The sequence below is a fragment of the Triticum aestivum genome, chromosome 5D (genome assembly GCF_018294505.1).
Source record: "Triticum aestivum cultivar Chinese Spring chromosome 5D, IWGSC CS RefSeq v2.1, whole genome shotgun sequence".
Classification (NCBI taxonomy): domain Eukaryota; kingdom Viridiplantae; phylum Streptophyta; class Magnoliopsida; order Poales; family Poaceae; genus Triticum; species Triticum aestivum.
Window position 1 is genome coordinate 80330180 of NC_057808.1, and position 11418 is coordinate 80341597.

At 53.0% G+C, this 11418-nt stretch overlaps 1 pseudogene; it reads right to left on the minus strand.

The window, feature by feature from the left end:
• Window positions 1-1206: 1206 nt before the first annotated feature.
• LOC123120294 (disease resistance protein RGA4-like) lies at window positions 1207-5403 on the minus strand (annotated as a pseudogene).
• Window positions 5404-11418: the final 6015 nt, after the last annotated feature.

The window sequence follows — 11418 nt, forward strand, 5'->3', positions numbered from 1 at the left end:
AAATTATTCAAGGCGTGAAGAACCAGTCGGAGTACCGCACTTTAGGGGCAGTTGTCACTTATGATAGTCGGAATTTAATGGCAAGCTTTGGAAGGGCGAGGATGATGCACCGGGGGCGAGAAGCAGATTCACATGAACACTTGGTCGATTTTGTTCTATTGACAGGGCCTGAGAGGTCAAGGGGAACCACCCCCTTATTTCCCGGTTCAGTTCTTGTAAAGGATATAATAATCATTTAAACAAAGTTGTCAAATTTAAAGAAAAATAATCTTCCAATGTTGAAAAACATTAAGGATTTGCACATTTGTGCTTGATCATGAAGTGAAATGGACCACAAAGGGACATTTTAACTTGTTTTATTGAGAGGGCATGAGAAGTCTGAAGGGATCATCTTCCTTTGGCCCGTGATAATACAAAAGGTGTCTTTATATATATGTTTGTTTTCAGAGAGTATGAGAGAGATGGAGATGAATTATGTCGACGTCCAAAAAGAATAGCTTGAAGACCCTTGGATTTTTTATGGCAGCGCACGGGCACCTTCCAAAGACAAGGGTCTTCGGGCGATGTCTTATGGCATTGCACGTGCACCTATAACATACTAAATCCAACTTTGACCTTATCATTTGTTTGATTCATTTATATGCATGCATTGTAGCCCGTAGCAACGCACGGGCGTTTTACTAGTACTAAAAAGATACTGCATACAACGGACTTGATTGTGATTTTGTGGGCAACCAAATGCGTCAATGGTGTCCAGGCATGTATCCTTTGAGCCCCTGTTTACTCATGCGCATAATCATGTCTCCCAAATTGTCGAGACACAAAAGTATGATTGTTTAGGTGTTTCGTAGTCCCACAAAAGATAGGATGAAAGAAATAAAGAAAGAGAAAAGCTGTTCCAGGTTGGCAAATCCGACGCAGTGGACCGCTCGCACACGTCCGGACACCTTCATATCATTCTCATATGGAATGGATTTGGGGATTTATAGCGTGGAAGTGGAGGTTCGGTTGTAAATGGTACACAATTTTTTTTAGCTGACTGCACGCTTCCGCAGTAACCATGTGCGTCGTCAATTTGTCTAGTTGTTAGATTAAGAAACTATGGGGAGAAATTGTAAATGGTCAGCGAATAGCTATGCGCTTACTAAATACAGTATACGTTTAAAAATCAAGACACAAAATAGAAAATCGTGGGCAGAAATTGTATTACCTCTTGTGCTCAAGGTCTTTACGCAGAATATTTTCCAACTCGGCAGCAGAAGTATTGGAGATCTGGCCTGCAATGTTGCCAACTTGTATCAGGATCTCCCTCAAGAGCTCCGCTGCGCCATTGCTCCCGGGAAGCCACATTGTCGTCAGGCCGTACCATTACCATAGCATGACAGTCGAACGGCTCCTGGTCGCCGAAAGTGCCACAGGCTTGGTAGATTGCCCTTGCGAGGGCAGTCTTCCCGACGCCGCGAACCCCAAGGATGGAGATCACCCTCAGCTCTCTGGGTTCACCTTCGACTTGCTTCAGCAGATCTACGAGATCTTGCTTGAAACGGTCGATGCCCACAAGAGGAGATGTGCCGTGGTCGCTGAACAGCAACCTTGAAGTCGAAGGAGTGTGAGTGGCTCCGTTTGGGGACATGGATGGACCAGCAGTGAGCACAGACGCAGCTTGAGCAGCTGCGCCATTCTGGCCGTTGCATGCCGGAAAGCTCGGCTTTTGCGCCTCCAGCCTCGCCGTGCGCTCCTGGAAGGCTGTGATTTCATCGCCGTACTCAGGTCGGGGATCAGTTGCTGTGATCATCCGCACAGCCCGGAGAGGGAACTGTTAGAATTAATGTGCTAGGCCCATAGCAATTTCTGAAATCTCAAAGCCCATGTGTAAAATGACAAGTGGTGGTGCTAAGTTTAGTCCCACCTTGGAAGTTGAAGAAGAGTTGGACCTCTTTATATAGTGGGTTCTCTCCACCACTTTAAGTTGTGTGTGAGAAGAGAAAGGGAAAACCACACGCGCGCGCTCGCTCGCCTCGCCTGGCTGGGCCAAGGCGAGGCGAGGCGAGGCGAGGCGTACATGCGACATGCGCGTGAATGGTCCGCCGAAATCCGGTCCGTCTCCTTGCAGGAGCGCAGCTTCCTTTTGCCGTTTTATTTTTATGTCTTGGCAGACAAGTTTTTGATTTCTTGTCCGGTAAGTATACGAATTAGAAACCGAGTCGGTTTGGGATTGTGGTCGCGACACAATACCGCCTCTGGTCCTAATATATATACAGCTACCGGCTGCGGCCAGAGACACACCGAAAAACACCTAGGGTTTTGCCTCATCTCACAACTTGCGCCGCCATCGTAGTCTACTCCATCCCAAACGCCGGCGTGCATCGGCGCGTGGGAGAGCAGGTCTCCGGAACCGTTCGTCTTTGCGATCCTGCACCGGGAGAGGACGAATTAGGTTTTTGGGAAGCGCTGTGCGCGACTGCTCAAATTCGTCATCACGGGTCGTCTTCCGTCCAAGTCGGGCGGTGCTACTCATCGTCGTATTCATCGCCGTCAGCAGCAGATCGTCGCCAACATCGTCATCAACACTGTCGCACCCATAATAGCTAACGATCAGTACGTCCAACATCCTCTGTTCATGTCTGTTTCTACAGCTATTGTTACGTGTTTGCTGCTGTTATGCATGTCTTGCTATTCTTCTAGTTTGCTAGATTATTGCATGCTAGTATCTCTTCTAGTCATGAATTATTTACTGGAATTAATCATGAACTTGCCTAATATTCCAACAATCCAAAAACCTAATTGTAGGCAATTTCCTGAGTTAACTATGGCTGGATTTGCTGATGCACTGAGGCCGGATAAGTTTACCGGTGTGCACTTTAAGAGGTGGCAGGTGAAGACCACGCTCTGGCTTACTGCTCTGAAAGTTTTCCACGCTAGTGTTGGTGCTCCAGAGGGAATAACCGACGAAGATCGGAGAAAATTCCAGGAAGCCAATACTATGTTTGTGGGATGCATTCTGAGTGTTCTTGCTGACCGTCTGTGTGATGTGTACATGCACATAAACGACGGAAAAATTCTGTGGGATGCACTGAATGCAAAATTCGGTGCAACAGATGCAGGCAGTGAACTGTACATCATGGAGAGTTTTCATGACTACAAGATGGTGAATAACCGTTCTGTGGTTGAACAAGCTCATGAGATACAGTGCATTGTGAAGGAACTTGAACTCCTTAAATGTGTTCTACCCGATAAATTCGTGGCTGGGTGCATGATTGCAAAGTTGCCTCCTTCATGGAGGAATTTCGCCACAACTCCGAAGCATAAGAGACAGGAGATATCAGTTGAAAATCTGATTGCATCTCTTGATGTTGAAGAAAAAGCTCGGGCTAAAGATACCACTGAAAAAGGAGGTGAGGTTCAGCCTACTGCTAACATGGTGCAGAGGTACCCACAGAACAAGAACAAAGGGAAGAACAAACCTGTTTTCAACAAGCCTACCAAGACTACTACTTTCAAGAAGAAGAAGTTCAACAAGGCTGAGCTAGAGTGCTACGCCTGTGGGAAGCCTGGACACTTTTCCAAGGAATGCCCTGAACGTGCAGACCGCAGAGGGAAAACAAGCTCCAAGACTGTCAACATGGTGACCGCTAGCAATACTGATGGGTATGGTAATTTACCTATTGTGCTTTCAGTATTTCAATCATCTTCGTGGTGGATTGATTCGGGTGCTAACGTTCATGTGTGTGCTGACATCTCCCTGTTTACTTCTTATCAGGTCGCAAGGGATTCTTCCGTCCTAATGGGGAATGGGTCACATGCTTCTGTTCGTGGCATTGGCACGGTGGATCTGAAGTTTACTTCGGGAAAGATCGTGCAACTAAGGAACGTGCAGCATGTCCCTACTATGAACAAGAATCTAGTTAGCGGCTCCCTTCTATGTCGAGATGGATTTAAGGTAGTTTTAGAGTCCAATAAAGTAATCGTGTCAAGATTTGGACAATTTATAGGAAAAGGCTATGAGTGCGGAGGCTTGTTCCGCTTTTCTCTTTCAGATTTTTGCAATAAGTCAATAAACCAAATTTGTGCTAGTGTTAATGATGATGCAAGTATTTGGCACTCTCGTTTATGTCATATTAATTTTGGTTTAATGTCTTGGCTATCCAGCATGAGTTTAATTCCGAACTTCACAGTTGCCAAAGGTTCTAAGTGCCATAGTTGTGTGCAATCTAAGCAACCTCGAAAGCCTCATAAGGCTGCCGAGGAGAGAAACTTGGCACCTCTAGAACTCATACATTCTGATCTTTGTGAGATGAATGGTGTGTTGACAAAAGGTGGAAAGAGATATTTCATGACTTTGATTGATGATGCGACTAGATTTTGCTATGTTTATTTGTTGCAAACTAAAGATGAAGCATTAGACTACTTTAAAATCTATAAAGCTGAAGTTGAAAATCAACTAGAGAGAAAGATCAAGCGTCTTAGGTCCGATCGTGGTGGAGAGTATTTTCCAAAAGTTTTTGATGAATTTTGTGAGGAACATGGTATTATTCATGAGAGGACGCCTCCCTATTCACCTCAATCAAATGGAGTGGCCGAGAGGAAAAACCGCACATTGACTGACTTGGTGAATGCCATGTTAGACACTGCTGGTTTATCTAAGGCATGGTGGGGGGAGGCTCTATTGACTTCATGTCATGTCCTGAATAGAGTTCCCAACAATAATAAAGAGAAAACCCCTTATGAGGAGTGGGTTGGGAGAAAACCATCATTTTCTTATGTCACTGATCACTAGGTGGAGCTTGGCTAGGGCAGATGCGACATCACGGCAATACCTCCATTGATCGGCCGGCAACTAGCTAGTGCAGCGCCGGCCGAGCCGTACACTCTCACTGACTGAGCTCGCTGCAACCCTCTCCTACTTGACTGGTTTTGTTGGTCGTGGAAAAATGTACACTGGCAACGGAATGTGTGCACGAAATACAGTCATTTCCGTTATGTAGACTATGGAAGGCGGATAGGCGACGACGGCAAATAGCAGCCTTAAGAGCAACTCCAGCCGTTGAGCCTCCCAGGAGGCATTTTTTCGCCTCCTGGGGGGCTGCCGGCGAGAACTTTGGCCTGGGGGCGGGAATTTTTCCACTCGTCTCGCCCCCAGGAGGCGAGAAGCGGGGGCCGACGAGGACGAGCGGGTGTTGGTGATCATCAGCGGACGAGGGAGGAGATCGAGCCGGCGCGTGGGAAGATTGAGCCCCGCCCTGGCCGCCGCGCGCCCGCGTCCCTGGCCGCCCGCCCCAGGCCGCGCGCTCCTACTCCGCTCGACCGGGGCTTCCCGCGGTCGCGCGCGCCCTCCTGCGCCCAGGCCTCGCTGGCCGCGCGTCCGCACTCTGCCGGGAGCTCGAGCCCTCCCCCGACGACCATGCCGACTTCGTCCATAGCCTCCGCCTCGCCCAGCGGCGCCTCGACGCCATCTCCGCCAGCCTCTCAACACCTCCCCAGCCATCGCCTCCCTCGCCACCGCCTCCCCCACCTCCGCACGCTCTGCGCAGCGCCAGCCTTTCCTCTACGCCTCCGCCTGCTCCGCGCAGCGCCGACCCGGCGCGGGCCTCTTCCTCGACTGCCAGAGCCAGCGCCAAGGGCAAGAAGCGTGCGCGCCACCGTCACCACGGAGGCCGACCACCGTAGCGCCGGCCCAGGTCCTCCTCTACCAACGCGCGCTCCTCCTCCGCCCGGCGCACGGCCACGCGTGCTCCTCCTCCGCCCGGCGCAGCCACACACGCTCCTCCTCAGCCCCGGCCACGCCCACGCCGTCCCGGCCGCGCCTGCGCCGCTCCGCCCGCCCGCTGTGCGCTCCTACTCCGCCTGGCACGGCCACGCGCGCTCCTCCTCCGCCCTGGCCACACGGACGCCATCCCGTCCACTCCCTGGCCTCGCCGTCTCCCGTCCGGACGAGCTCCTGCGGCGTCAGCGACGAGCTGCCGCGGCTCCGGACGCGCGCGCGCGAGCAGGCAGGTAGGGCGGCCCTGGCGGCGAGCACGGCGGCAAGCAGAGGGCGAGCGGCGCGGGTGCGTGATAAAAAAGACGAGGAGAGAGAGCTGGTGTGTGTCAGGCGAAAAGAGAAAGGAGAGAGGGTGTTGCGGAGGCTGCATGTGGGCCTTTGCATGCAAAAACGAATCGCCGGCGCCCCCAGATGCCTCCCGGGGGCTGGGTTTGGGGTGGGGTTGCCGGCGCTAAAACTTCACAAATCCGGCGAAAAAAGTGATCGTGGGGATTTTTTTTCACTGCCGGCGGTGAAAAAGTGGTCCTGCGGGGCCTATTGGGGGACTAGTGGAGATGCTCTAAGCTTATTTGGAAGGCTTGGGCGCCGGCTGTTGAGTATATGTGCTATGTTCATATAATGTATTGGGTCCGCCTCCTAGTTTCTTGCATAGTTGAGGTCCGTGGCCCACCTTTGTATATCATATATACGTGCCTATGCACGAAGAGCAATACATCGTGCAATTCCCACAACATACATGGTATCAATTTCCGGGTTCTAATCCTAGCTTCTGGCCCCGGCACCTCCGGCGGCGGAGCTGCCCGCGTGCCAACCGCGCCAGCGGCCGCTACCCACTATCCCTCCCGCGCTACAGCCGCTGCTCGCCCCGCCCGATCCAGCCGCCGGCCAGGTCAAGTTCACGTATACGTCTAGTGTACGTGTATGTTGCTTGAGAATCCATCAAGTTTGGTCTAGCTAGCTTTGCACTTCGCGTGCACAGCCGTGGCTAGCCCCGCGCGCTACAGCCGTAGTTCGCCAAGCCCCGGTTGCCAGCCCCGCGCACTTCGCCAAGCCTCGCTCGCCCGCTGCTGTTGTGCGCTTCATCGCCAGGCCGCCGTGTCACACGCCTTTTTGGCTTCTCCGCCGCTGCTCTCCCTGGCCTGCACCTCCATGGCTGCCACTGCCCAGGTCTCCGCCGCGTCACCGTCGCCGGTCTTCAGCGACTCCGCTGCTCAGCCGCCAGTGGGCTCCTACGGCGCCGTCGTCCCGTCTGCGCCGTACGGCACCACTCCAGCCATCAGTCATCAGGGCGCTGTCCCGCTTCTGTATGGAGTCCCGCCTGCAGGCTTCTACGGCGCCGCTCCGTATACGCATCATCAGGGTGTCCTGTCTGTGCCCTACGGAGTAGCGCATCCACATCAGGGCCCGGTGGCCGGCTCCTACGGTGCCGCGCCGGGTAGCCAGTGGCCGGCTCCCTCTGCGCTGCAGCGGTCCTATGGCCACGCTGCCCCGTTGGCCTACGCCTACCCGCCAACCTCGGTGCCTGCGTCTCCTTACGGTGCGCCCGCTTCGTACGGAGCACCCTACGGCGGTGCATCGACGGAGCAGGTGGCCTCGTCCGTGGTGCCGAGTGGTCCTTCGCCCACGGTTTTTTATGCGCCGCCTCCCGCCCCTTGCGCCGAAAGGCGCCGCGGGGGCCGGCGCGGTGGCCGGCACGGCGGCCAGCAGCCGCAGCAGCAAGACGTCGGTGCACCTCGTCAGTAGCAGCAACCATAGCTTCAGGTGCCTTCCCCGTGGGCCTCCGGCTACAACCCATGGACCGGTGTCGTTCCTGCTTACACCATGGCGTCTCCGTCCCCCTCGCCGGCCTTGCCACCAGCGCCCTGGGACCCGGTGCTCTTCGCCGCGCTGCCCGCCGCTCCTACGTCGAACAACTCCACTCGAGGTGATGATTGGTATATGGACACCGGGGCTACGTCTCACAAGTTTGCTGATCCTGGTAATCTTGCCTCCTTCACTCCCGTTACCACCGACTGCTGCATCATTGTCGGCGACGGTTCCACGCTCCCTATCACACATGCAGGGCACACTTCTTTTCCTTCTAATTCCATGCCTATTACTCTGTCTAACATACTTGTGTCACCTCATCTTATTAAGAACCTTGTTTCTGTTCGTTGTTTAACACGTAAAAATCCTGTTACGGTTGAATTTGACGAGCTTGGGTTTTGTGTCAAGGACGCTCGAACTAGGATGGTACTTCACCGCTGTGACAGCTTCGACGAGCTCTATCCGGTGCATTCGCCGTCCACCTCCACCACCGCACCGGTTGCTCTCTCCGCCGGCGTCGATCTTTGGCACGCTCGTTTGGGTCATCCCAACCCCGTCACACTTCATCATATTCTTAAGAGTTTCAGTTTCAGTTGTCATAAGATAGAGGATCACACCTGTCATGCATGTCGTGTCGGCAAACATGTTCGCCTCCCGTTTAATAACTCCACCACCATAGCTTCTTTTCATTTTCAGTTGCTTCATAGCGATGTTTGGACCTCTCCGGTTCCTAGTAATTCGGGCTATTTATATTATCTGGTTATCCTTGATGATTATTCTCATTATGTGTGGACTTTTCATTTGTGCAGAAAGTCGGATGCACTCTCCACCTTGACGGATTTTTACTCCTATGTCAGCACGCACTTTGGGCGTCCCATCCTTGCTCTTCAGACTGACAATGGAAAAGAGATCGACAACCTTGCTTTCCGCACTTTTCTGTCGCACCACGACACAGTTTTTCGTCTCACATGCCTGTATACTTCCCAGTAGAACGGTCGAGCCGAACGCGTCCTTCGCACACTGACGACTGCGTTCGCACACTCCTGTTCCATGCTAACGTGTCGCCTCGTTTCTGGCCGGACGCACTCGCTACTGCTTCTCTTCTCCTTAACCTTCGCCCTTGCCGCCCACGGTGGAACTATGCACCTCACCATCTTCTCTTCGGTACGCCCCCATCTTATGATGGCTTGTGTATTTTCGGGTGCCTTTGCTATCCTAGCATTGCCGACTCCGCTCCTCACAAACTCGCACCTCGTTTTGTCGCTTGCATCTTCATCGGCTACCCCTCCAACTCCAAGGGCTATCGGTGCTACGATCCCGTCTCAAACCGTGTGTTCACTTCCCGGCATGTTTACTTTGATGAGCATGCATTTCCGTCTCACCAGGTATCCTCGGCTGTTCCTCCCGCCACCGGTGACGCGGGCTCCTCGACGCCTCTCCCAGGGCGCTCGCGCGCCTCTCTTGGCCCGCCCCTGGCTTTGACGGGCGCCCCCCGCATGTGGCGCCTCCTCCAGCCGCGGCGCTGGCGCCCCCGACGTTGGCGCCCGTGGCCCCCACGGCGCCCTCGGCCCCCTTGGCGCCCCCAGCCCCCTTGGCGCCCCCGGCGCCCGGTCACCCGTGCCCGTACGGGCGTCTTTCGCCCGAGCTCGCGCTACGCCTCGGATAACTACGTCCATGCGGTGTCCATCTCTGAGCCGTCGCCATTGCCGTCCTTCGTTCCAGCCCCTCTTCGTGACCCGCTCTGGATGGCTGCGATGCAAGAGGAGTTTGACGCCCTGTTGCGCAACCGGACGTGGTAGCTTGTTCCCCGTCCCCGGCACGCCAACGTGATTACCGGGAAGCGGGTCTTTAAACACAAGCTCCGTTCTGATGGTACCTTTGATCGCTACAAAGCGCACTGGGTCGTTCGTGGCTTTCGACAGCGTGCTGGCATCGACTTCACCGACACCTTCGCTCCGGTCGTCAAGCCCGGCACAATACGCACGGTTCTCCACCTTGCGGTCTCCCGTGCTAGGCCGGTGCACCAGATGGATGTCTCCAACGCCTTTCTCCATGGTCACCTCGAGGAGCAGGTCTTCTGCCAGCAGCCCACCGGGTTTGTTGACCCGGCGCTTCCCGACCACGTGTGCCTGCTTTCGCGGTCCTTGTACGGACTCAAGCAGGCTCCGCGCGCTTGGTACCAGTGAAGGAAATATGCCCTAGAGGCAATAATAAAGTTATTATTTATTTCCTTATTTCATGATAAATGTTTATTATTCATGCTAGAATTGTATTAACCGGAAACTTAGTACATGTGTGAATACATAGACAAACAGAGTGTCACTACTATGCCTCTACTTGACTAGCTCGTTGAATCAAAGATGGTTAAGTTTCCTAGCCATAGGCATGAGTTGTCATTTGATTAACGGGATCACATCATTAGAGAATGATGTGATTGACTTGACCCATTCCGATAGCTTAGCACTTGATCGTTTAGTATGTTGCTATTGCTTTCTTCATGACTTATACATGTTCCTATGACTATGAGATTATGCAACTCCCGTTTATCGGAGGAACACTTTATGTGCTACCAAACGTCACAACGTAACTGGGTGATTATAAAGGTGCTCTACAGGTGTCTCCAAAGGTATTTGTTGGGTTGGTGTATTTCGAGATTAGGATTTGTTACTCCGATTGTCAGAGAGGTATCTCTGGGCCCACTCGGTAATACACATCACTATAAGCCTTGCAAGCATTGTAACTAATGAGTTAGTTGCAGGATGATGTATTACGGAACGAGTAAAGAGACTTGCCGGTAACGAGATTGAACTAGGTATTGAGATACCGACGATCGAATCTCGGACAAGTAACATACCGATGACAAAGGGAACAACGTATGTTGTTATGCGATTTGACTGATAAAGATCTTCGTAGAATATGTGGGAGCCAATATGAGCATCCAGGTTCCACTATTGGTAATTGGCCGGAGACGTGTCTCGGTCATGTCTACATAGTTCTCGAACCCGTAAGGTCCGCACGCTTAAAGTTTCGGTGACGATTGTATTATGAGTTTATGTGATTTGATGTACCGAAGGTAGTTTGGAGTCCCGGTTGAGATCGGGAACATGACGAGGAGTCTCGAAATGGTCGAGACGTAAAGATCGATATATTGGATGACTATATTCGGACATGGGAAAGGTTCCGAGTGATTCGGGTATTTTTGGAGTACCGGGGAGTTACGGGAATTCACCGGGAGAAGTATTGGGCCTTATTGGGCCATACGGGAATAGAGAAGAGAGGCCAAAAGGAAGGAGGCGCGTGCCCCCCTCTTGTCTGAATTGGACAAGGGGTGCAGCCCCTTTTCCTTCTCCCTCTCCCCCTCTTTCCTTCTCTCCTACTCTGGAAAGGAAAGGGGAATCCTACTAGGACTTGGGAGTCCTAGTAGGACTCCCCACACTTGGCGCGCCCCCTCTAGGGCCGGCCTCTCCCTCCCTCCTTTATATACGGGGGCAGGGGGGCACCTCTAGACACAACAATTGATCTCTTGATCTCTTAGCCGTGTGCGGTGCCCCCCTCCACCATATTTCACCTCGATCATATCGTAGCGGTGCTTAGGCGAAGCCCTGCGTCGGTAACATCGTCATCACTGTCACCACGCCGTCGTGCTGGCGGAACTATCCCGTGAAGCTCTGCTGGATCGGAGTTCGTGGGACGTCATCGAGCTGAACGTGTGCTGAACTCGGAGGTGCCGTGCGTTCGGTACTTGGATCGGTCGGATCGTGAAGACGTACGACTACATCAACCGCGTTGTCAGAAAACTTCCGCTTTCGGTCTACGAGGGTACGTGGACACACTCTCCCCTCTCGTTGCTA